This window comes from Hyla sarda, unplaced genomic scaffold (assembly GCF_029499605.1).
Source record: "Hyla sarda isolate aHylSar1 unplaced genomic scaffold, aHylSar1.hap1 scaffold_137, whole genome shotgun sequence".
In the NCBI taxonomy this organism is placed as follows: Eukaryota; Metazoa; Chordata; class Amphibia; order Anura; family Hylidae; genus Hyla; species Hyla sarda.
Window position 1 is genome coordinate 223,420 of NW_026607998.1, and position 27,320 is coordinate 250,739.

At 43.2% G+C, this 27,320-nt stretch overlaps 1 protein-coding gene and 1 pseudogene across 4 annotated transcripts in view; both read right to left on the reverse strand.

The window, feature by feature from the left end:
- LOC130306386 (semaphorin-6D-like) overlaps positions 1 to 27,320 on the reverse strand; it is a 214,362-nt gene that overhangs the window by 143,115 nt on the left and 43,927 nt on the right. For all 4 annotated transcript variants that reach the window (XM_056552095.1, XM_056552093.1, XM_056552094.1 and 1 more), the window contains exon 2: positions 12,615 to 12,671. The gene's annotated coding sequence lies outside the window, so the exon portion shown is untranslated. The remainder of the gene's footprint in view (positions 1 to 12,614; positions 12,672 to 27,320) is intronic.
- Positions 3,630 to 3,794, reverse strand: LOC130306387 (U2 spliceosomal RNA; annotated as a pseudogene).

Sequence of the window (27,320 nt, forward strand, 5' to 3'; positions counted from 1 at the left end):
GCCTCCAGAGTCCTCTTTTATTGCCTGTTTTATTATACAGTTGATGTTTCTCATTGTCCGGCTGTCTGGATTCAGAAGGCCGTAATAATCCAGGAAGACGTATAACTCTCCTTCCCTCTCACAGAAGGGGATTTCTCTCTGCAGATTTAATCACGGCCTTGACACTTTCCATCAGTTTCTTGTGACAAGGTCTTAACATAGGACGGCTTGGAGAGGCGGCATTAGGGTCACGCGGCGTGTCCGGCAGCGCCTCACAGAATACGGAGATGTCGCAGATCCATCTCATCGTCTGTATGGAATGAAGCTGTCAGGCCCATCTTCATGTATGATATAGACAAATATATGTCGGTGTTTTTAATATAAAAATACTGACATGGCGGCCAAAATACCGGCTGTGCCAGTAAAATACCGGCCAGGTGGCAACCCTACGTGCAGCACAGTGAGTCTCGTGCACACTTAACATGGGACTTCCAGCCACCGCCGCAGTCTTCTCCTCTATATAAAGCCCTCATTAAATGTGACGGGCGCTTTCATCCGATCCTCCACATCTCCCCGATGGCTTTTCTTTCCTCCCCGACAGTTTACGGTTCTCAGAGCGGCTCCGTACAGCACCTACACCCCTCACATCCTCCCTCATCACTGTGCACAGTACCACCGCCACATACAGAGGCGCAGGACCATCACAAATGACTGGGCCCCAACGTGGCCCCTAATGAGTATTACAGATGGTTCCCAGACGCTGCTGATGTTATCTATAATCACATGGTCAACACATTTCATATAAAGAAGGCTTTAACAAAATCCATTACTGCTATCCTGAATGCCCTTCCCATCATGCCTCAGGGAGGAACATGAATGGTGTAATCTGTTCACCCTATGGGGGACTTTCTCTAATGTTCATTGCCTCCGGTAATATACTGCGCATGAGATGTTAATAGAGGGAGGTAAGACGCTACTGCTCTGACTGAAAACATGGTTGTCACTTCTTAAGCCCAGTATGTACTCCAGTCCTCATGTCTTTACTTTGTATATAGACAACAATATAACTACTATAATACTGCCCCCTATGTACATAAATATAACTGCTATAATATTGCCCCTATGTACAAGAATATGACTACTATAATACTGCCCCCTATGTACATAAATATAACTGCTATAATATTGCCCCCTATGTACAAGAATATAACTACTATAATACTGCCCCTATATACAAGAATATAACTACTATAATACTGCTCCTATATACAAGAATATAACTACTATAATACTGCTCCTATATACAAGAATATAACTACTATAATACTGTTCCTATATACAAGAATATAACTACTATAATACTGCCTCCTATATACAAGAATATAACTACTATAATGCTGCCCCTATATACAAGAATATAACTACTATAATACTGCTCCTATATACAAGAATATAACTACTATAATACTGCTCCTATGTACAAGAATATTACTACTAGAATACTGCTCCTATATACAAGAATATAACTACTATAATACTGCTCCTATATACAAGAATATAACTACTATAATACTGCCTCCTATATACAAGAATATAACTACTATAATACTGCTCCTATATACAAGAATACAACTACTATAATACTGCCCCTATATACAAGAATATAACTACTATAATACTGCCCCCTGTATACAAGAATATAATTACTATAATACTGCCTCCTATATACAAGAATATAACTACTATAATACTGCTCCTATATACAAGAATATAACTACTATAAAACTGCCTCCTATATATAAGAATATAACTACTATAATGCTGCTCCTATATACAAGAATATAACTACTATAATACTGCTCCTATATACAAGAATATAACTACTATAATACTGCTCCTATATACAAGAATATAACTACTATAATATTGTCTCCTATATACAAGAATATAACTACTATAATACTGATCCTATATACAAGAATATAACTACTATAATACTGCCTCCTATATACAAGAATATAACTACTATAATACTGCTCCTATATACAAGAATATAACTACTATAAAACTGCCTCCTATATACAAGAATATAACTACTATAATGCTGCTCCTATATACAACAATATAACTACCATAATACTGCCCCCTATGTACATAAATATAACTGCTATAATATTGCCCCCTATGTACAAGAATATAACTACTATAATACTGCCCCTATATACAAGAATATAACTACTATAATACTGCTCCTATATACAAGAATATAACTACTATAATACTGCTCCTATATACAAGAATATAACTACTATAATACTGCCTCCTATATACAAGAATATAACTACTATAATACTGCCTCCTATATACAAGAATATAACTACTATAATACTGCCTCCTATATACAATAATATAACTACTATAATACTGCCTCCTATATACAAGAATATAACTACTATAATACTGCTCCTATATACAAGAATATAACTACTATAATACTGCCTCCTATATACAAGAATATAACTACTATAATACTGCCTCCTATATACAAGAATATAACTACTATAATACTGCTCCTATATACAAGAATATAACTACTATAAAACTGCCTCCTATATACAAGAATATAACTACTATAATGCTGCTCCTATATACAAGAATATAACTACTATAATACTGCTCCTATATACAAGAATATAACTCCTATAATACTGCTCCTATATACAAGAATATAACTACTATAATACTGTCTCCTATATACAAGAATATAACTACTATAATACTGATCCTATATACAAGAATATAACTACTATAATACTGTCTCCTATATACAAGAATATAACTACTATAATACTGTTCCTATATACAAGAATATAACTACTATAATACTGATCCTATATACAAGAATATAACTACTATAATACTGATCCTATATACAAGAATATAACTACTATAATACTGATCCTATATACAAGAATATAACTACTATAATATTGCAAGAAAAAGTGCAAACGTGTTACACTAAATAAAAGTGCACAAAGGATGCGGTCTATCGCAAGCCCTTCTCCGATAGGAGAGAGGCCCCCCAACAAACCTTACTCTTCGCCTCCGGACCAAAAGGTACCTGCGAGGTTCCAGGTTCGATGTCCCTTTTCGCCGAAGCTACTAAGGGACCACAAATGCTCTCAGCATCCCCCGTGGCATTAGCCAAGGTATGTGCCCGCAGAGCTGATAACGGTCGGTGCCCTGCCCATGCAGGTGTACCCCGGCTTTTTGCAGGTGTACCTAATGGCCACACACACCTCCCCTAGACTGCCAGGAGGGACACCCAGAAGGGCTACCGCACACTGACATATCCAGTGGACACACAACACGCAAAAAATTACACAGTGAGACAAAAATAAATGCATTAGTGAATGTGTGCAGATATACTGCCCGGACATCCGGCCGAATCTATAAAAATGTCTCTGATCCTAGCCAGAAGGCCGGGAATCAAGAGGTGAGTGCCACAAGGTGAAGAGATCATGGTGCCCTTGCTTCAACTCAGTGAGCCAATACTCAAAGTGAGTTTCGGCACCTCGGGGTCACCACTCCCCGAGGCACTAAAGTACCTCAGCTCTAGACCCTCTCAGCCACAAGGCGCAACCGGAGAAAACAGGTCACTTTGGGGCAGTCGTCGAGCTGATTCCTCAGCCCTGGAATGCCCAGGTACACCTGTCCCCTACCATGCAGCACCCATCCTACATCAATGGCAAAGACCAAACCACCGATAAGAACAGATACTACACTTGATCTTAGCCAAAAGGCCGAGAAGCGATACTGGGACGTGCAGTGTTTGGACAGACGTCAACTCAGCTGACTATAATAGACTTTACTGTAGGTAGTGACAGCAGACAGAGATGACTTACTGACTTGTGGCTGTAATTTAGGTTGAGGCCTCCAGATGCGCTGGACACTGACCCTGAGACGTCTGGACTGGACTTGACCTCAACAGAGAGTGTGGTGGAAGAGAGAGATTGTAATGGCTCCCCCTCTTATAAAGGGGGGCTGAGCAAGGAGCCCATAGGTCAAGCTGCAGGTCACCTGATTAGCTGTGCTCTCTGGGTAACAAACACATCATGTGAACACATTATCATGTGACTAACTCAAAGGTCCTTAAAGGTCCTTTATACATAACACTATACAGAATATATATTACTATGGGGAGACACTGCAGGAGAGCCCCTAGGACACAGAGGGACTCAACCTGACAGGGCCTAAGTACTGTACGGGACTATATCCCGTACTGGGACATTACATTTACATAAATTAGAATTTGCATAATCATATGGAACAGGGTGTATAATACTGCCCCCTTTTTGTTGTAATAGAATATGTGGAAGTATTAAATGTGATATCTCTTCATGTATAGCATGTTGTTATGGTCCCAGTTCCCCTCGGTTGCTCATGACCCGGCTCTGGGGGTCTCACCATACACATTGCCGGATCCCAGCTCGGTTATTCTGTTCCTAGATATCTGTGACAGGAAGATGAATTGATCTTGAGTTAGTCATGCTTTTAGTCAAAGAAGACATTATGTCATCATTGTGGCAGCTGAAGGGTTATAGCGGCCCAAAAATGGGGGAGGGGGGGGGTGTATATCTGTATCCTCATTAGGGGTATTTATGTGGCGGTTCATTATACATCCCATAGCTGGCGATACAGTGTCTGGCAGGCACATTGTTTATTGAGAGGAGGAATCACTGCCAAGGGGCACAGAGCATCGTGGGAACGCTCACAATTGCCTCCTTATCCCAGCCTTATCAGGGACACCTTGCTCGCTTTCCATCTGGCACTTGTGAAGCTGCGACAAGGACAGAATTAGACGGTTGTGTCTGCTCCGGCCGCTTATCACCTCCCGCCTGTCTCCTTGGCTCTGGATCTTTTTACATGGAGGCCGCGATGCTAGGGATCCCGTAATGTCACCGTGTGTGTTCTGTCAGGCATTGTCCTTTGCTTTCTAGTACAACGGAAGCCTGGCGAGGATGTTGTGTAAATCATAGGCGGTGCCCATTGTCTGCCATCTGAAAGGGCAAAGCCAGTCACAACAGATCCAGTCACAGTCCTCAGTCCAACTAGGGTTGCCACCTGAGTGGTATTTTAGCCACCCTGGAGGTATTTTTATATAAAAAATACCGGCAATGCAATGGACGGTATTTATCCAACCAATCCTCCAACTCCCGCAACCAGTGTTTCCCAACCAGAGCGCCTCCAGCTGTTGCAAAACTACAACTCCCAGCATGCCCGGACAGCCGTTGGCTGTCCGGGCATGCTGGGAGATGTAGTTTTGCAACAGCTGGAGGCACCCCTGGTTGGGAAACATTGACTTATACTATATACTACTATATAGTCCAACATGCTGGGAGTTGTAGTTTTGCAACAGCTGGAGGCTCCCCTGGTTGGGAAACACTGATCTATACTATATACTACTTTATAGTCCAACATGCTGGGAGTTGTAGTCTTGCAACAGCTGGCGAAGTTTTGCGCTAGTTGCGCTTCTTCTGGCCTCGTTCGGAAGAAGCTCAACGAGGCCGGAAGAAGAGCAACTAGCGCGAAACTCTGAAAGAAGCTCAACCAGTGCGAAACTTCGCCGGCAGCGGGTGATGTTCACCGACTGCTGGCGAAGTTTTGCGCTAGTTGCGCTTCTTCCGGCCGGAAGAAGCACAACTCGCACGTAACTTCGGAAGAAGCGCAACTAGTGCGAAACTTTGCCAGCAGTCGGCGAACTTCACCCGCTGCCGGCGAAGTTTCACGCTAGTTCAGCTTCTTCCGAAGTCTCCCGCTAGTTGCGCTTCTTCCGTCCTCGTTCGGAAGAAGCTCAACTAGCGCGAAACTTCGCCGGCAGCTGGCGAAGTTTCACACTAGTTGCGCTTCTTTCGGCCTCAACGAGGCCGGAAGAAGTGCAACTAGCGCGAAACTCCGAAAGAAGCTCAACCAGTGCGAAACTTCGCCAGCAGCTGGTGATGTTCGCCGGCTGCCGGCGAAGTTTTGCGCTAGCTGCGCTTCTTCCGGCCTCAACGAGGCAGGAAGAAGCGCAACTAGCGCTAAACTTCGGAAGAAGCGCAACTAGCGTGAAACTTTGCCAGCAGTCGGCGAACTTCACCAGCTGCCGGCGAAGTTTCACACTAGTTGAGCTTCTTCCGAAGTTTCGCAAAACTCCGAAAGAAGCTCAACCAGTGCGAAACTTTGCCGGCAGCTGGTGATGTTCACCGACTGCTGGCGAAGTTTTGCGCTAGTTGCGCTTCTTCTGGCCTCAACGAGGCCGGAAGAAGCGCAACTAGCGCAAAACTTCGGAAGGAGCGCAACTAGCGCGAAACTTTGCCAGCAGTCGGCGAACATCACCAGCTGCCGGCGAAGTTTCAAGCTAGTTGAGCTTCTTCCGAAGTTTCTCGTTGAGGCCGGAAGAAGCACAACTAGCTCAAAACTTCGCCGTCAGTTGCCTCGCTTCTGAGCGCCCTTCTACGTGTCATTTACCGGGTCGTCTGTCTTTGCCTGAAGAGTCTAGCTACAGCAGCCCTGCGGTGAGTGCGGGTACCCTGTTTTTTTCTTTGCTAGTATTCGTTGTGTGACTTTGGGTTTCTTGGCCCCCGGTCACAGGCACGAGGACTCCGGTCTCCCCAAGTGACAGACCGCTACTGACCGCAGCCGTAACATTTTGCTTGCAAGTCTTTGACCACTACAGTGCCCTCCCTCATCTTTTGTTTAGTAGTACATAGTATAGTAGTCCCAATGCTCTCTGGTTATCATAGTTAAGGAGCACGTGATAGAAATGGACACAGAATATACAGTATAATCGTCCAAGTTCCATCTGGACACACATACACAGTACTGCAGTCCTGGTGCCCTCTGGTTATAAAGCAAAATAAAATAAAGGGTCGCTTGCTCCTTATCCTTACTGCACAATGTTGCTGTTATAATTGAGATGTATGAAGTAGCGTCTATACCAGTCATCTATAAACCACGGCGGAGCAGGATTGTTCGTTACAATTACACCTCACACTTTGATTACTGCAGCAGAGCTAATAGGGAAGGTTCATGCTCCTAATCCCTTCTGGGGCCGGCGGCTCGTTAATCCCGCCTATGTTCTTCCCGTTAACAGCTCCAGATTAGTTGGAGAACAGATCTTAGTGCTGGGAAACTGCTTATCACCCTGTGCCCATTCAATGCCCTCACCTCAACAGGATTAAAGGGATTAATACATCACATGCCCTGCCACCCGCAATAATCTGCCGGTGACCCCGCTCCCCTCCGCCAGATACCTCAGAGGTTTACAGGCCCTGGATTCTGCTTCTTGACCTGCGGAGTTCATTTCGAGGGTTAACCACAAAGGTCCATCCCAGATTAAGCTCAGAGATGAAGGTCTTACAGTAGTCACAGGTAACGTTCTTGCAGTGTAAAGCAGAATAAGCGCTCTGGTCTCCCCCTCCGGCCCACCGCCCTATACTCGGATCCAATCTTTTCTTCAGAATTCAGTCCCCTTAAATGGGTACTCCAATGGAAAACTATTTTCTTTAAATCAACTGGTGCCAGAAAGTTTAAAATTTTGATTTGTAAATGACTTCTATTAAAAAATCTTAATCCTTCCAATAATTATCAGCTGCTGAAGTTGAGTTGTTCTTTTCTGTCTGGCAACAGTGCTCTCTGCTGACATCTCTGGTTATCTCGGGAACTGCACAGAGTAGAAGAGGTTTGCTATGGGGGATTTACTCCTACTCAGGACAGTTCCTGACATGGACAGAGGTGTCAGTAGAGAGCACTGTGGTCAGACAGAAAGGAAATTCAAAAAGAAAATAACTTTCTCTGTAGTATACAGCAGCTGGTAAGTATTGGAAGGATTAAAGGGGTATTAAAAAAACAAAAACTTATATAATATATATATATATATATATATATATACATCAACTGGCTACAGAAAGTTAAACAGATTTGTAAATTACCTCTATTAAAAAATCTTAATCCTTCCAATAATTATCAGCTTCTGAAGTTGAGTTGTTCTTTTCTGTCTGGCAACAGTGCTCTCTGCTGACATCTCTGCTTGTCTCGGGAACGGCACAGAGTAGAAGAGGTTTGCTATGGGGATTTGCTTCTACTCTGGACAGTTCCTGAGACATGTGTCATCAGAGAGCACTTAGACAGAAAAGAACAACTCAACTTCAGCAGCTCCTAAGTACTGAAAGGATTAAGATTTTTTAATAGAAGGAATTTACAAATCTGTTTTACTTTCTGGAGCTAGTTGATATATATAAAAAAAAGTTTTTTCCTGGATAACCCCTTTAAGATTTTTTAATAGAAGTAATTTACAAATCTGTTTAACTTTTTGACACCAGTTGATAAAAAAAAAAAAAAAGTTTTCCACCAAAGTACACCAAAGGGGGTGTGGCGTGACACCATGAGGGGGCGGGGCTATGATGTAACAAGCTCCCGGCGCAAGCTCCAGCATTTGGAACAGTTTGTTCCAAACGCTGAGCAGCGGAGTACCCCTTTAACCCTAATACAATGGACAGGACACTTAGATATAGGGAGCTATTTGGTGAGGGCCTCACACCGTACAGCAAAAAAACATAAAAGCAAAAGATAAAAACTAAAATGTATAGGTTAAAATCCATTTTTTTCCCTAAAATTTTGTGAGAAATTGCCTATGGCATACAGCAGCATCCGTTTTTAGCGTCTGTTGAAGTTTTATTTTTTTTATACTTTGCTGAAAGTAAATAAAACGTAAACGTTAAAAAGGAAACAAAAACACAGTGTGAACCCGCCCCTTATATTTTTTTGGGAGTTTATCTGCTGTCCCTGATGGTTCTTCCATACAGACAATATGACAGTAACTGCAGCAGATAGGGTGTGCGGAGCGCTCTGCCGCGGTCTCCTCGCCTCGTATAAAAGGGGCCTGGAGACAATGAGCTTTATTTATTATGCATTAGAATTAACAGTACTCCGCCGCAGAATCACTCAGTCACTGCTCCCTGCTGTCTCGTCTCAAGGCGCCACATGTGACTGTCTCCGGCCGAGCTGCGGTGTCTCTTTTTACAGGGGACCTTAAAGGGAATGTGTCCCCAAAATATTTTTTACCCTGATTAGACAGATACTGAATATGTTCTTTTCTTTCTGTTTCTATTTTCTGATTTTTTTTTTTTGGGTTATTTATTTTACTCTTATTTTTATTAATTTATAAAAAAAAATTATTAAATTTATTTTTTATTATTTTGTCTATCATTTTTCCCTCTTTTTTTTTTTTTAAATTTATTTGAGATAGGCTCCATAGACTTAGGAGATAAAAGACTTGAACTGTCCCTTTTACTTGAATGGGTGAGACATCTGGCCATTCTCTGTGACCATTTCAGAAGCCAAAGGAGAGGTAGGTTGATCTGTGAGCAACAGCTATTGTGTGCACCTCTGGTATCTTTACACTGGTGTCACCTTACATCAGCCTTTGGCACTCTGTCCTGCCATGCACTTTATTCCTGTCTGTGATGAGGAGGACACTACAGTAATCTACACAGAACAGGAAGTCTCAGATTAGTTTTAGGCCTAGTGGAGAAAGTAGTCAGTCCTGGGTCAGCTGACTTGTTGTGAGCTACAGGATGACACAATCACCTATCAAATTGCTCCTGCTAGCTCCCAGACTCTCCCTTCCCTTCAGCTCTATCTGTATACTGCTGCTGCTATCTCTCAGGGATCAGTATATATAGTAGATATACACCTCTCCTCCAGCTCTATCTGTATACTACTACTATCTCTATGGGATTAGGATACATAGTAGTTATACATCCCCCCTTCCAGCTCTATCTATATACTGCTGCTGCTATCTCTATGGGATCATGATATATAGTAGTTTTACACTTCCCCTTCAGCTCTATCTGTATACTACTGCTATCAAAATGGGTTCAAGATATGTATCAGTTTGTGTTTTTCTTTTTTTGCCGCGATTTACCCAAAATCACGGCAAAAAATTGTGAATTTCATCATGATTAAGAATCGCAGCAAAGACAAAGACAGAATGCAGTAAAAAAAAATGCAGTAAAAACTTGTAAAAATATAAAAACAAACTAAGAATGCAACATGTGAACACGGCTTAAAGACGTCAAATCTTCATGTCATTATGGGTCAAATATCTTTCTGCCTTGAAGCATTATTAAAAAACAAAACAAAAATACGCACTTTAAATAAGAAAACGCATCAAAAGTGCACATGATGGGAATTGACCTCAACCTACATGGGAGCCTACTAAGTACAGCACCAGCAGCCTAATTAGATATTCAGGTGCAGTGATCAAACGCCATACCCCCTACCAGAAGATTCATGAAAAATGTACGCAGCATTAGCAAGTCATTTTAGTGATGGCTTTGCAACCAGTATGAAGCCTGTCCCATTCCTGCCACATCAGCTAAAACAAGTAAGCACAAGATATACCCAAGAACCTCTACATTATTCTCTTATAATGGTCTATGCTACACTACACAGTGCTTGTATAATGGAGGACATATTGGCTGCCACTCCTGTACTGCCATTTTCTGCACATAGTCCCTTTACTTGTAGGTGAAGTATGGGGTGCAGATCTCCCCCGTATTTATCCGTGATTGTTTACGACTTTGATGCGTCTCGCGGCAGGCGTTTAGTTGGTATTCAGCACCTTCCCTCGCTTAGATTTGTTTGCTCTTTTATGTGGGAGCCATGAATATGAATGAATGTGATTTATCAAGGCTGTGCGCATCCTGTTTTATTGGAAAAAGCTGTGTTTTGTGCATTATTAGCGAAACCGAGGAACCTAAACACAGGCGGCCGACCTTTGTGGCCAACATATCACTTCGTATTATGCCGCCTCATTTGTCTTTTCTTTTTCAGGTAGAAATTCCTTTGTCGGACAGGTTGAAAACACCAGAAGCTGCCGAGACTCATCCCCGCTAGAGAATATTGAAGGGGTTTCCTTGATTTTTAGATTAGGAACAGTCTTTGTGTATTAAAGGGGTACTCCACTGCCCCAGTGTCCGAAACATTTTGTTCTGAACTCTGGGTGGGGGCTGCGAGGGTCGTGACGTCAGGCACACGCCCCCTAGTGACGTCACACCCCCTCAATGCAAGTCTATGGGAGGGGGCGTGGTGGCTGCCCCGCCCCCTTCCATAGGCTTGCATTGAGGGGGCATGACATCACTAGGGGGTGTAGCCATGATGTCAGGACCCCTGTAGCCCGCACCCAGCGTTCGGAACAAAATGTTTCAGACACTGGGGCAGTGGAGTACCCCTTTAATTCCACCCCATTTTCATGGGAACAGTGAGAAATGTATGCTCAGATCCATGGGGTCCGACTGTGGCACCCCTACCGGTCAGCTGAATAAAAAGCTATGGGACACAGAGCCATATAAACAGTTGTGGCTCTGCCTGGTACTGCACTACCAGTTCCAGCCTCAGCTGTTTGTATGGCGCTGTGTCTGGAAAAACAGTGAAGAGGCAGCTGGTCAGAGTCGGATCCCAATGATCGGGGTTTATTCTAAGCCTAGACCCTGAATATTACAGCTCCTGAGGTGAAGCCTTTAATGGAAGGGCTGGAATCTGCACCAGGAATTCATGGAAGCCCCCAGTAAGTAGATAGGGAATCCCCCCCATTAGGTATAAGCTGCTAGGAGGTAGTTAATCCCCTAGGTAGAAGCTTCTTGTAGGTATGGAATCCTCATATTAGGTAGAAGCCCCAAATAGGTAGGGAATCCCTCTATTAGGTAGAAGTTTCCAGTAGGTAGGTAGGTACAGAATCTCTTCATTTAGTAGAACCCCATAATAAGTAGGTGGGTAGATAGGAAACCTCCCCTGTTAGGTAGAAGCCCCCAGTAGGTAGAGAAATCCCCCTGTTAGGTAGAAGCCCCCAGTAGTTAGATAATCCCCCTGTTAGGTAGAAGCCCCAAGTAAGTAAATAGGGAATCCCCCCCCCCCCCATTAGGTATAAGCTTCTAGGAGGTAGTTAATCCCCTAGGTAGAAGCTTCTTGTAGGTATGGAATCCTCATATTAGGTAGAAGCCCCCAGTAGGTAGTTAGGGAATTTCCCCTATTAGGTAGAAGATCCCAATAGGTAGGGAATCCCCTAATTAGGTAGAAGTTCCCAGTAGGTAGGTAGGTACAAAATCTTTTCATTCGGTAGAACCCCATAATAAGTAGGTGGGTAGGTAGGAAACTTCCCCTGTTAGGTAGAAGCCCCCAGTGGGTAGAGAATCCCCGTTAGGTAGAAGCCCCCAGTAGGTAGGTAGGCAGATAGGGAACCCTCCGCTTTTAGATAGAATCTGCCAGTAGTTAGGAAGTCAGGTAGGTAGGGAACCTCTTATTGAGTAGATGCCCCCATTAAGTTTCCCTGAATAAGTCCACTCCATAAGTAAATAATAAACCCAGCGATCAGACATCTTGTCCCCTTTTTTTTTCCATAGTGGATAAGATGTCTAGGGGTAGAGTACCCCTTTAAGTCCACAATAAAATGCTTAAAAACAACACATCTGCGGAGTAAGTGGCTGTCATACTGCAGGAGGTCCATGAGACTGCGCCAAGATAGACATATAAACCATCACAACTGAAAGGGAAGACGCATAACAGAGACACATTACAGGTTCTCAGGGCCTCACCTGAGTGCTGCTCCGTGATCACAGAAGAGCCCTTCACCCTCAATGAGGACGGCAAATCTGAAAGAGAAGAGAAACGATGATGGTGAGAACGTGCAAGACAGACGAGAGCAAGAGGAGTCTACTACATAAGAGACAGTATTATAGTAGTTATATTCTTGTATATAGGGGCAGTATTATAGTAGTTATATTCTTGTATATAGGAGGCAGTATTATAGTAGTTATATTCTTGTATATAGGGGCAGTATTATAGTAGTTATATTCTTGTATATAGGAGGCAGTATTATAGTAGTTATATTCTTGTATATAGGGGGCAGTATTATAGTAGTTATATTCTTGTACATAGGAGCAGTATTATAGTAGATATATTCTTGTACATAGGAGCAGTATTATAGTAGTTATATTCTTGTATATAGGAGCAGTATTATATTAGTTATATTCTTGTATATAGGGGCAGTATTATAGTAGTTATATTCTTGTATATGGGAGCAGTATTATAGTAGTTATATTCTTGTATATAGGAGCAGTATTATAGTAGTTATGTTCTTGTATATAGGAGCAGTATTATAGTAGTTATATTCTTGTATATAGGGGGCAGTATTATAGTAGTTATATTCTTGTATATAGGAGGCAGTATTATAGTAGTTATATTCTTGTATATAGGGGCAGTATTATAGTAGTTATATTCTTGTATATAGGAGCAGTATTATAGTAGTTATATTCTTGTACATAGCAGCATTATTATAGTAGTTATATTCTTGTACATAGGAGCAGTATTATAGTAGATATATTCTTGTACATAGGAGCAGTATTATAGTAGTTATATTCTTGTATATAGGAGCAGTATTATATTAGTTATATTCTTGTATATAGGGGCAGTATTATAGTAGTTATATTCTTGTATATGGGAGCAGTATTATAGTAGTTATATTCTTGTATATAGGAACAGTATTATAGTAGTTATGTTCTTGTATATAGGAGCAGTATTATAGTAGTTATATTCTTGTATATAGGGGGCAGTATTATAGTAGTTATATTCTTGTATATAGGAGGCAATTTTTATTGTGAAAACAAACAAAATTACAATTAACATAAATTCTTACAATGCAAAACAAAAATAACAAGCATTGTACACACAATGACTACTCAACTAGAGTATGCACAGAGTAATATTAAACTTAGAAAGTCCACATTTGCTGGAAAAGGAAAAACACAAAAAATGTAATAAAATAACATGACATCATCTGTGTTAAACCAAAGAGACATTCCTCCATAATTTCCCATTATTTTGGTTCCTCCGTATCTCTAATGACTTTACCCACTGGAGCTCGGACATGATCTGTCTTACTGCTGTGATGTGGTGGAATGGCTCGTTGTGTATGGACACTCTAGTTCTCATGTTCCAATGGTAATATTTAGTGATAGTAATTATTATGTACATAGTCCCCCTGTCTACAGTCCTGTTACTGGATGGTACAGCATATACGATGTCAGGATACGTCAGGTTCTGCAGTAATGGGATGTTCAGCTTACTGGACACTTCTTCCCATATCCTCCTCCCGCCCCTGCAGTCAGATATGAAATGCTCCATCGTCTCCTCCTGCTGACAACCCAGAGGACAGTTCCTATCAGAAACGCTTAGATACTTTAGATTACCCCTGACAAAGAGCCTCCCATGGAGCGACAGCCAAGCTATATCAAAGAATTTTGCGGGGAGTCGTTTCCCATTGAGGAACTTTAGACTTTCCTGTAAAGTGCTGGTCACACAGTCCCTCAAGGCAAGTGGAGAACAAAAGAAAGCCCTACAAACCCTTACGTATAGATCCTTCCTTGGCTTACTCTCTATATAGGACTTCTCAATGCGCCATCTCTTCAGACATCTGAGCCCGTATTCCAGGTACGGGGGGAGGTAGTCACGCGTCCATCTCCCCCTCTTGAGACTGCCGCCTCGCACCCAAGACTCTGCAAAAGGCAATATCCAGTCCCTGATACTATTCGCCCACAGGGAGCTGTTGTTTGAGTCCAGGCAACCAAAATTAACTTTAAGAAACATGGAGTCAAAGAACACCCTTGGATTCAGCATATCCAACCCACCCTCTCTCCTCTGTAGGTAGGTGACCCCTCTTTTTATCAGGTTCAACCTGTTCCCCCAGAACATTTGGAAGAACAGGCTAAAGAGCCGAGCGGAGAAAGATTCTGGCAAAGGAAAAACAACAGAGACATACAAAAAGACGGGGACCAGGTAAGTCTTCAACATTTTAACCCTTTCTCTATAGGTCAGCCTCCAGTTCTTCCATCGCTGAACCTTTGCATTTCCGGCTTCCAACTTCTCTTCCCAATTTAGTTTGGCGTTATCGTCCCTCCCGAATTTGACCCCTAGGATTTTAATATAGGAGGAGGCTCTCACAAATTGGGTCAGATCAAAATCTGGATCAGTATCTGATACCCAGAGAGCTTGACTCTTCTCAAGGTTGACCAGAGACCCTGAGGCCTCCGAGTAACTTTTGATGGCCGCAGACAACATCTCCACCTCACGAGGCTCAGATATCACTACAGTCACATCATCCGCGTAGGCAACAACACTCAGGGGTAGGCAGTGGGGGACCGGCACCCCCTGAAAACCACACTCCTGCAGTGACCTCAGAAATGGGTCTAAGGCGAATACATACAGCAGCGGGCTCAGTGGGCAACCTTGTCTCACCCCCGCCTCAACCCTGAACGTGTCACCTTGCCAACCATTGATCAGAGGAAAGCTCTCGGCCTCACAATACAAAGTCTTCAGCCAATCGATGAATTGTCCCGGAATACCGTACTTTGACAAAGTGGCCCATAGATACTCATGATCTACTCTGTCAAAGGCTTTAGCCTGGTCAAGACTGACAACATATCTCCCACACCTCAGGGCTTTACATCTCTCAAACATCTCCCTTATGGAGATCACTGCCCCAGAGATGTTCCGCCCTTTTACTGTGCCATACTGACAGCCTGCCAACAGTGCCGGGGACAGACAAACTAACCTAGAAAACAGGATTTTTGCCAGAATCTTCCTGTCGACATTCAAGAGGGCAATTGGCCTCCAGTTCTTGATGTCACTCGGCTCTTTACCTTTAGACAGCAGAATCAGCGAGGACACTCTCATGGATGGAGGCATCAGGTGACTTTCTAGACAATTTGTATAAACATCCACGAGGATTGGGGCCAAGAGGTCTCTGAATGTCTTATAGAATTCTGCTGTTATCCCATCTGGACCTGGTGCCTTCTTCAGATGTAACTTATCAATGGCCTCTTTGACCTCTGCCACCGTCAATTCTGCTGTCAAAGGAGAAAAGTCCAAATCATTAGTATCAGGGAGCGGAGTTGTCTCCAAGAATTGGGTCATCTTGTCTCTATCCAAAACCTTCCTCTGAAACAAGTCAGCATAGTACGATCTCACCACCCCCAGGATACCCTCCCGAGATTCCTGCAAAACACCCTGGGAGTCAGTGAGACCGGTGACAGATTTATTTGCCACCCGCTCCCGGCAATTCTCAAAGGGATCAGGAGACCCTAAGGACCCATAATCCCTTTCAAGAACCAGGGAGGTATACCTGCTGTACTGATACTGCCTTATCTCAGATTTCAGCCGGTCTATCCTTTGTTGGTCCCCACCCGCCGAATATAGTGACTCCAATTCTTTGCGCAGCTTGAGATACTGGCCATACTTACTCTTCCCCTTTATAACTGACAGTCTCTTTAAGAGGGTTCTGATCTCATCCTTGACATCCTCCCACCAGGCGGCCATATCATCATAGAAGTCCACTCTCTCTAGTTGACCCTGTATAAGAGAGTGAACCTGTCTCTGCACAGAAGGATCCTCTAATAGACTGGAATTCAGTCTCCACAACCCTCTACCTGTCTCAGGACCCTGTGTGACACCCAGACAAAAATATAAGGCCAGATGGTCAGAATAAGGGACGATCTTCTCATCCTTCTCACCAATGGTTTCTGTGGGACTAACCAGAGCTAAATCTATACGACTACTTCTTCCACCACAGAAATAGGTAAATTTTGGTTTCCGACCACCCTGCACAAACACATCTGACAACCCGGCCTGTAGAATGATGTTGTTTAAGACCTTGGAGTCTCGGGTTAGAGGTCTATTAGAGGATCTGTCACTAGTTGTTCTGGAGGCATTAAAATCTCCAGCCAAGATGACGGGGACAGATGTAAAGAGATATGGCTTCACTTCATTATAAAGGTTAACCCTTTCAGTCACTGTCTGTGAACCATAGATATTAATGAGTCGGAGCCTTCTACCCCGAATAGTAACTTCTAGCATTAGGCACCTTCCCATCAATACCTCTGTCAGCCTATGTACAGTTACATCATTGGTGGTAAACAGGATAGAGACCCCGGCACTTGGTTCCACACCCAGTGACCAAAAGGATGGACCAGACCGCCATTCCCGCTCTGCCTCACGTAACAGTCCTTGAGTATTTAAACGTGTCTCCTGTAAGAAGATGATGTCAGCATCAATAGACTTTAGTCATATACGACATGTCTGGTCCTCCTCACTCTGACACTGTTCACATTACTGGAGAACACTTTAAGGGTAAAGTCGGCCATCATAACAAAGGAAAGAAGAAAGTGCAGAGATGTCATCCCCATCATCACAGATCTGAGTCTGAGCCCTCCTGCTGACCACCTGTTTCCATGTCCGATTCGGACAGACGTTTTGCTCGTGGGGGTCTCTTTTTTGTGGGGGGATCACCCTCTTGGTCTTCATTAAATTCATCTATCACTCTCTTTAGCTCCCTCTCCATCTCTTCCTCAACGTCTGACTCTGATAGGACACTGTACCTATTTGTGATGGTCATGACACCTGACCCGGGGTCTACTTTCTTTTTGGAAGGTTTTTGGACAGTGGTCCATCCCTCCTCAGGCTTACGGCTGGTTTTGTCTTTCTTCCGTCTCTTCTGCGGATTTATTGATGCTGGGGCAGAAGAAGACATGGCCACAACCTGCTCAGTGACCTCCCTGTTCCCCTCAGTGGCTCCTGCCCGGGACTGGTCGGGCACTGTGTCACCAATATTGTCACCCATATTGTCACCGCTAGTGTCACCAATATTGTCACCCATATCGTCACCTCTAGTGTCACCCATGTTATGCTGAGGCTCAGGTTGTGTCACTGCTGACCCTGACACCAACGTCTCCTCCTCCAGGTCCTCTGCCCCCTCCAGCAGGTCCTCATCAGGGAAGTCCTTACAGATGTTATGCCAGGCGTCAGGACAGTCCCTGTGGGAGTGACCAGTCTTACCACAGAGGTTGCAGCGGATATTCTGGCAGGTGGCGCTGACATGGCCGATCTCCCCACATAAATTACACTTCACTAGGGTGCACACACTCGCGATATGACCGGTCTTCCCACACTTGAAGCATTTTCTGGGCTGACCTGCATAGAAGCAAACCCCTTTCTCCCGACCAATGAAGAAAGAATTGGGCAGATGTTGGGTTATGTTGTTTATCTGCCGTAACTTCACCAGGACCTTCCACCCTCCCGTCCATATGCCGTCCTCATCCCTGGTCTTAGTCAGGTCTGACATTAGGTCACAGTGTCTCTTTAACCACACAACAATATCCTGGGGGGGGACAGACTCGTTCCAGAATATAATGGTGACATTCGCTGTGTCTGGTCTGGAGATGGGGACAAAGCTGAACTTATTCCAGCCATCAGCATCTCTCACCCGGGTGACATGGGCCCAGAAGCGGTCCAGGTCGGACATGAGTTTGAAGCTGACGTCATAGCCCTGCCTGTCAGGAAGGTTTATCACTGCCAGGATGTTAGATGGCAGGAAGCCCATTTGGTGGCACAGAAGTTCACGGACCACAAACCTCCTGTCAGGCAGCTCCTCCTTGGCCCCTCTATGTCTGAACCTGACCACGTTCCTCCTCTTGAAAGCCTGACCTGTATAATTCACATTGGACATGAATGGTGACCCGCGGCTCCAGGCATTACCAGAGGAGGCGCCACTACTTCTACCCTCCTGCTGTACTTGGGGGCGCTGTGGTGGCTGCTGACCAGCTGTACTATGGGGGTCTGATACTTGTGTGACTAAAGGGGGGAAGTGTTGTGCATCAGACTGTACAGCCCCCTCCCCACCATCAACCTCTATACTCTGGGGGTCACAAGCCTCTGGAGGCTGAACTAATGGTGGACCTGACCCCAGAGATGACCCCAGATCCCACACAGACTGTGAAGCGCCCCCCTCTGCAGACACATTATCAGTAATATCACATACATTCATATCATTGCAGTCACTGGCAGAATGATCTTGCACTACAGAGCCCAGCAAGCCCTGCAGAGCCATGTCCTGTGAACTCTCTGCTGCACTGCTGCCTTCAGGTAAGAGTCCACAGTCCTGCTGCTCTCTACTGCCCCCAGGGGCTTGTGGTGACTGCACAACGGTTACAGAGTTACCTTCTGGTAGGAGTCCATAGTCCTGCTTCACCGTGCTGACTGCTGGGACTTGTGGTACCTCTGGAGGAGTCTCTGCAGGTCTCTGATGTTGCTGGACGCTTGCTTCTGCTTGTCTGTACAAATTTCCTTTCTCAAAAGGGAAGCTGGCTGGTCTGAGGAGTGGTCTTGCACAGGAATGCTGGATGTCCTCTTGTCTTGTACAGGACTGCTGGGTGTCCCCTGGTGAGGCTGAAGACTTAGGTGCAGCAGTAGATGACTTTGGCGCTGGTCTTTCCTTATATCCCTCAAATCGCTGCTGATTTCTGAAGGTCTCAGCGACTGGTCCCATCTGGTCCAATACGTCCTCCATGTCCTGCACAGTGTCAGCGAGCTGCACAGCGAGGGAGCTCAGCTTCTTATCATGTACAGCCTGGTTATTGGGGTTTGCTGCCTTTAGCTTGTATATACAGTCTATTTGTTTCTGCAGCTGTAACTTTGTCTTTTTTAAAGTCTCAAGTCTCTTTACCAGAGCTGGGATCTGCTCGGCCAAACACAGTTCAGGCGCCCGCTGAGTATTGGGGGGCCGCGCTGGTGGGGTACTCACAGGACTCTGCTTCTGAGGTGGGATCTGTCTCGGTGTTGCTGTGGTCACTGCTGCAGGGTCACAATCTCCAGACTGGGGACTGGGCCCCTAGTTCTTCTCAGTGACCGCACTTGTGGCCCCCTGAAGCCTTCCTGCTGTACTCCCTCTGGCGTGCTTGTAACTTTTGCGCTGCTCCCGCTCCCGTATCGTGTGCGGTCAGAACGTATCAGGACAGGCTGCTGCAGATTCTCCTGCATGGTCTGCTTCTCCAGGGATGTTCTCCTCTGTCTGACTGCAGGAGGGGTGGATTGTACCTGCAGCCATTACCTTACTTGATGAAGTTTCTTTCCTCACTTCCACAGCTTTCTTCTCATCTGTGCTTCTTACTGCACCAGAACTGACAACATTCTGAACATTTCTCACATCCATAGAAACTTTAGGATTTTCATCCATGGTTTGTGGTGTCTGGGGATTAATTCCCAGAATAGGCCGAGAAGCCTGGGCCTTGCTTGGGGAGCTTCCCCACCCAGGGTGGCCCCACCCCGGGCTTTCACCAGACATCAGGAGAGCTACACACACACAACCTCTCAGCTAGGAGGCAGTATTATAGTAGTTATATTCCTGTATATAGGAGCAGTATTATAGTAGTTATATTCTTGTATATAGGAGCAGTATTATAGTAGTTATATTCCTGTATATAGGAGCAGTATTATAGTAGTTATATTCCTGTATATAGGAGCAGTATTATAGTAGTTATATTCTTGTATATAGGAGCAGTTTTATAGTAGTTATATTCTTGTATATAGGAGCAGTATTATAGTAGTTCTATTCTTGTATATAGGAGCAGTATTATAGTAGTTATATTCTTGTATATAGGAGGCAGTATTATAGTAGTTATATTCTTGTATATAGGAGCAGTATTATAGTAGTTATATTCTTGTACATAGCAGCAGTATTATAGTAGTTATATTCTTGTATATAGGAGGCAGTATTATAATAGTTATATTCTTGTACATAGCAGCAGTATTATAGTAGCTATTTTATTAAGTGCTGGATAGTCACTTTATAATGGTAGCATAGCAGTTGTCGGTGGAATTTCTCGCCCTGTGAATGAATACAGCCGCTTTTACTACTGGCAAGAAATCACCTTAATCAAAGATTTTCCGAAATCTGGATCCTTTCCATGGAAATTAACGTTAATAGTAGTGGGTACTTAGCTGGTGAAAGTAATCCTATTTTCCTGTGATGAATTCCTTCTAAAATGAGGCGAGAGTTTATAGAAGCTCAGCAGACAACGTTACAGCTTTAATGGTCCTGTTTATGAACTCCCAACATGAACAGGAAAATTAAAACGGCGCGTAGTACAAAGATTTATAGACCCTCTATCTTTTTATAATACAAGGCTGTCCCATCACTGCAGCAATTATAATCTGAAGGAATGCCAATATCTGCTACACAGATATAATTATACATCCAAAGATGCCCAGGTTATACCCTCATGCTACATATCACTATATACTAGCTGAAATTATATAATTATATACAGTATATACCCAGGTTATACCAGCACGGGCCATATCACTATATACAGGAGATATATAACTTATACCAGCTGTACATATATATTATATACAGTATATACCAGGTTATACCAGCATGGTCCATATCACTATATACAGGAGATATATAACTTATACCAGCTGTACATATATAATTATATACAGTATATACCAGGTTATACCAGCATGGTCCATATCACTATATACAGGAGATATATAACTTATACCAGCTGTGCATATATATTATATACAGTATATACCCAGGTTATACCAGCATGGTCCATATCACTATATACAGGAGATATATAACTTATACCAGCTGTACATATATAATTATATACAGTATATACCAGGTTATATCAGCATGGTCCATATCACTATATACAGGAGATATATAACTTATACCAGCTGTACATATATATTATATACAGTATATACCAGGTTATACCAGCATGGTCCATATCACTATATACAGGAGATATATAACTTATACCAGCTGTACATATATATTATATACAGTATATACCCAGGTTATACCAGCATGGTCCATATCACTATATACAGGAGATATATAACTTACACCAGCTGTACATATATATTATATACAGTATATACCCAGGTTATACCAGCACGGTCCATATCACTATATACAGGAGATATATAACTTACACCAGCTGTGCATATATAATTATATACAGTATATACCAGGTTATACCAGCATGGTCCATATCACTATATAAAGGAGATATATAACTTATACCAGCTGTACATATATATTATATATAGTATATACCAGGTTATACCAGCTGTACATATATATATTATATACAATATATACCAGGTTATACCAGCATGGTCCATATCACTATATATACAGGAGATATATAACTTATACCAGCTGTACATATAGAATTATATACAGTATATACCCAGGTTATACCAGCATGGTCCATATCACTATATACAGGAGATATATAACTTATACCAGCTGTACATATATATTATATACAATATATACCAGATTATACCAGAATGGTCCATATCACTATATACAGGAGAGATATAACTTATACCAGCTGTACATATAGAATTATATACAGTATATACCCAGGTTATACCAGCATGGTCCATATCACTATATACAGGAGATATATAACTTACACCAGCTGTACATATAGAATTATATACAGTATATACCCAGGTTATACCAGCATGGTCCATATCACTATATACAGGAGATATATAACTTATACCAGCTGTACATATATAATTATATACAGTATATACCAGGTTATACCAGCATGGTCCATATCACTATATACAGGAGATATATAACTTATACCAGCTGTACATATATAATTATATACAGTATATACCCAGGTTATACCAGCATGGTCCATATCACTATATACAGGAGATATATAACTTATACCAGCTGTACATATAGAATTATATACAGTATATACCCAGGTTATACCAGCATGGTCCATATCACTATATACAGGAGATATATAACTTATACCAGCTGTACATATATAATTATATACAGTATATACCAGGTTATACCAATTTGGTCCATATCACTATATACAGGAGATATATAACTTATACCAGCTGTACATATAGAATTATATACAGTATATACCCAGGTTATACCAGCATGGTCCATATCACTATATACAGGAGATATATAACTTATACCAGCTGTACATATAGAATTATATACAGTATATACCAGGTTATACCAGTATGGTCCATATCACTATATACAGGAGATATATAACTTATACCAGCTGTACATATAGAATTATATACAGTATATACCCAGGTTATACCAGCATGGTCCATATCACTATATACAGGAGATATATAACTTATACTAGCTGTGCAGATATAATTATATACAGTATATACCCAGGTTATACCAGCATGGTCCTTATAACAATTATATGACTTTGGCGCACGTCTCCAGGCGTAGGTTTGCAGCCGGCAGCCTCTTTTATGACACATGATAAATAGATCAGAAATAACCAGGGCGGTTAGCAGTTTACTTAGCCAGGAGCAGAGGGCATCACGGTGGGCCCCTCGCCTCCTCTACGGTTTCATAGTGTCACCCCCCCGCACAGCTCTGAGGGCCTCATAATATCATTATAGCAGCTGTTTTTAGAATCCATCTCTGTTCCGGTCGTCTTACGTTACTGGGACGTTGGTCAGTCACTTCAAAGGATTCCAGACAAGTGTGCTCCTGGCTGTGCGGAGTTCTCCTTTAATCCCAGCTATCTATAACCGTAATTAACTTAAAATAATATTGGATGTGCAGAGGGAAAGGAGGGGGATAAAGTTCTGCCCATTTTCTTCAAGGTCAGAGGAGCTGTGGGCCTCTGTGGTTGTCCTGTGAGACATTGGCACTGGATGAGCGTCTGCAGTCGCACAACTTGCATATGAAAGCTAGAGGCTTTCAAACAATATGGCCGCCATTGTGTTTTGTCTGTTACCCTTGCTGTATTTGTAAAAAAAATGCCACAAAAAGGGTGAAAAACTCCAAAATAAAAAAACATCATGTGGGTATGGTGTTTCACATTTCTTCTCAATTGACTCCCAGTTCACATATGGTTGCAGCGTTTTTGGTCACCCAAAAATGTCAGGCAGCGAGTATGGCATTTTCTGGGGCATTTTTTTAAATGTAAACCCTGCCTTCCTCCTATCTGTAGGCTCACGTTATAGAGCAGGAGGAGCGGAGCGGATTGATATATAGATTTATGGGAAAAGTTCCAGGATAACTGCTCATTCTGGGCTAAGTAGTCAAGTGGGCGGTCCTATTCCGTGACAAAAACAGGACCGCCCACATGACTACTTAGTCCAAAATAAGCAGAGATTCGCATGAATAAATAACAAGTTATCCTGGAACTTTTCTCATAAAACTATATATCAATCCGCTCAGCTCCTCCTGCTCTATAACATGATGCATTTATTTTAAACCTGACAGGTTTTCTTTAGGATTTCTTCAGAAGTAGTAATGTTGTATTTTAGGAAAAGGAAGATCCTCTGGAAAACGGACACAGCTTAAATGTACACAGTATCTCTTTCCTCATTTGCTGCACATGGAACATGCTAAGCCCCTCCTTCTTAGTGTCTTGCTGAGGCTGTTACTAGAGACAGATTTCCCCTAAAAACAGGCAGTGGACAGCAGATTTTAGCGATGCCTAGAACTGCTTTTCTGGCATAACGAGTCATTTTTGGTAACTAGTGATTGACAACTATCTTTAAAGTGGTACTCCGCCCCTACAAATCTTATCTTCTATCCAAAGAATAGGGGATAAGAAGTCTGGATCCCGCTGCTGGGGATCCCCGCGATCTCAGCTGCAGTTCCCTAGACATCCAGTGCATGGAGCAAACTTCACTCCATGTCGGATGAATGGCGATGCAGGGCGGAGGCTCGCGATGTTACAGTCACACCCCGCTCAGTCACACCCCGCTCATGATGTCGCAGCCACGCCCCCTGAATGCAAGTCTATGGGAGGGGGCATGACGGCTGTTTGTGATGGCATTGAGGGGGAGTGGCCATGACATCAAGAGCGGGGCGTGACTGTGACATCATGAGCATCCGCCCCACATCACCAGTCGTCCGGCAGAAGTTTGCTCCGTGCACTGGATGTCTAGGGTGCCACAGTTGAGATGACAGGGCAGCTGCTCGTGATGTCACAGTCACACCCCGCTAGTGACATCACGGCCACGCCCCCTCAATGTAAGTCTATGGGAGGGGAACGCTGGAAGCTGTAGCTTTGCAACAGCCGTAGGCACACTGGTTGAGAGACGCATCTCTACCACCTACTGAACAGAGTCTGCAGCTTTTAGCAGCTGACAGATTCCCGGTGAGCATGGTATGGCAGTATCATTTCAGCATTGAATTACCTAGACAACGGCTGTAGGGAAGAGAAATGTCCTCCTGTGTTTTTTTATTCCTGCTATCTATTGAATGAATAAAGGAATCGGTGAGGGCCGCTTGAAACTTTCTTCTTATATTGGATTTGGATTCACTTCGTACAACAGCTGAGCACGACTGAAGAGTTGCTTATTGCTACCGTAATGGACGCACTGTGGAAAACCCTGAGAGTACGGTGGAGGAGCAGTGCCCCTGTGATAGTCTCTCTGTTGTGGATTACTACACTGTAGGGCAGTATTGCACATTTGCATAACTGTATTATTGTGTATCAGTGGTATGTAGGCATTATATGGCAGTATTATTTGGATATTAAATAAATAGAGTGGCAGTATTGTGTGGGAAATATACTGTATGGTAGTATTATTTGGATACTGTTTGGAGGTATTATTAAAGGTAATTTGTCAACTCTATATCATGCTTCAAGTGTCAAGGAGGCGGTGCTGAGTCACAACATGCAAGCCTCCTCCCTCCCCCATCCCTTCCTGTTTTGATTAATTGACGCACCTGACTTAGTGTTGGAAGAGAATAAATTATTTAAGTATTGTTTGGTGGTATGCAAGCATTATATGGCAGTATTTGGATATTGAATGAAAGTTTTGTATGGGCAAAGAGTGGAAGTATTATGTGGGAAATATACATTATGGTAGTATTATTTGGGTACAGTATGGAGGTATTCTTAAAGGGAATCTGTCAACTCTATATCATGGTCAAAGCTCAAGTGTCAAGGAGGCAGTACTGAGCCACAATATCTAAGCCTCCTCCCTCCCCTATCAGTCCTGGGTCAATGCTGGAAACCAAGATGTTTACATAAATCGCTCAGGGCAGGGAGGGGTGGGGGAGGGAGGAGGCGTGCATGTTGTGGATCAGCACCACCTCCTTGACACTTGAGCTCTGAGCACAACATAGAGCTGACAGATTACCAATAAATCATAGCTTTTTCTCTCCAAATACAGCGCGACACCTGTCCTTAGGTTGTGTGTGGTACTAAAACTCTCTTCCATTATTTTTAATAGAACTGAGCTGCAGTACCACACACAAACTGAAGACAATAGTGGTGCTGTTTCTGGAAGAAAACAGCTATGTTTCACTATTCCTAGAGAACCCATCTAAGGGGGCCATAAATTGGAATCTTTAGTGTATTTAATACACCATTTACCAAACATTATTGATTCCTTCCACCGGTGTTTGTTAACGTCTCGTTCCCGTAGACGCGCATCTTTTATGTCATTGTTTGTTCTCATTTCTTTTCGGGTTTCTTTACATTTTCTGACATTATATTTTGAGTTCTTGCTCTGCAGGCGATGAAGAATAACACACGCGTACATCTGACGCCGGGCACGCGGTAGACATAACTCATTACGCATCAAAGGGAGATGTTTTTGAATAGACGGATCTTTTGTCTTCTGTTATTGTGCGTCAGGCGCACTCACTGAGGCGCTAATAATTGTCATATTCCCAGTGGTTAATCTTAGGTAAGCAATTGTGTTGGAGTGGTTATCACACTCAGCGAGGGGGGGAGGGGGACTGGCGGAAAATGGATAGTGGTTTGTCTGTGGAGAGATCTGACCCCTTTTAACATGTAGACGCAGAAATGCATTATGTTTAGTATTAATGCATAAGTTCCCACTGTAGAAAACCAAAGGAAGCGCATTTTCTATTGATGATGCCATTTGGATAAAAACGTAAAGGGAACCCAAGGCGTCATGTTATAGAGCAGGAGGAGCCGAGCGGATTGATATATAGTTTAGTGAGAAGGGTTTCAGGATTACTTCTCATTTATACATGTAAATCTCTGCTTATTCGGGAATAGATAGTCAAGATAGTCAAGTGGGCAGTCCTACTCATTGATTGACAGCTCTTTTTATATGCACACTTATTTAAAGAGGTACTCTGCCCCTAGACATCTTATCCCCCTCGATCTCCCTGCTGCACCCAGCGTTCGTTTAGAGCATCGGCTGCGGCACCGGAGGCTCGTGATGTCATGGCCACGCCCCCTCAATGTAAGTCTATGGGAGGGGGTGTGACAGAAACATTGTGGCAGGGTATAAAAGCAAACTGTACCTTTCCTGGAGCTGATGCTGGTTGCCAAATTCACAAAATTATTTTTTTATTAAATTCCCAGCCAAGTGTCAACAAGGTGGAGCTGAGGTGCTCAAGTGCCACAGCCTGGCACGCCTCCTAGTTTACC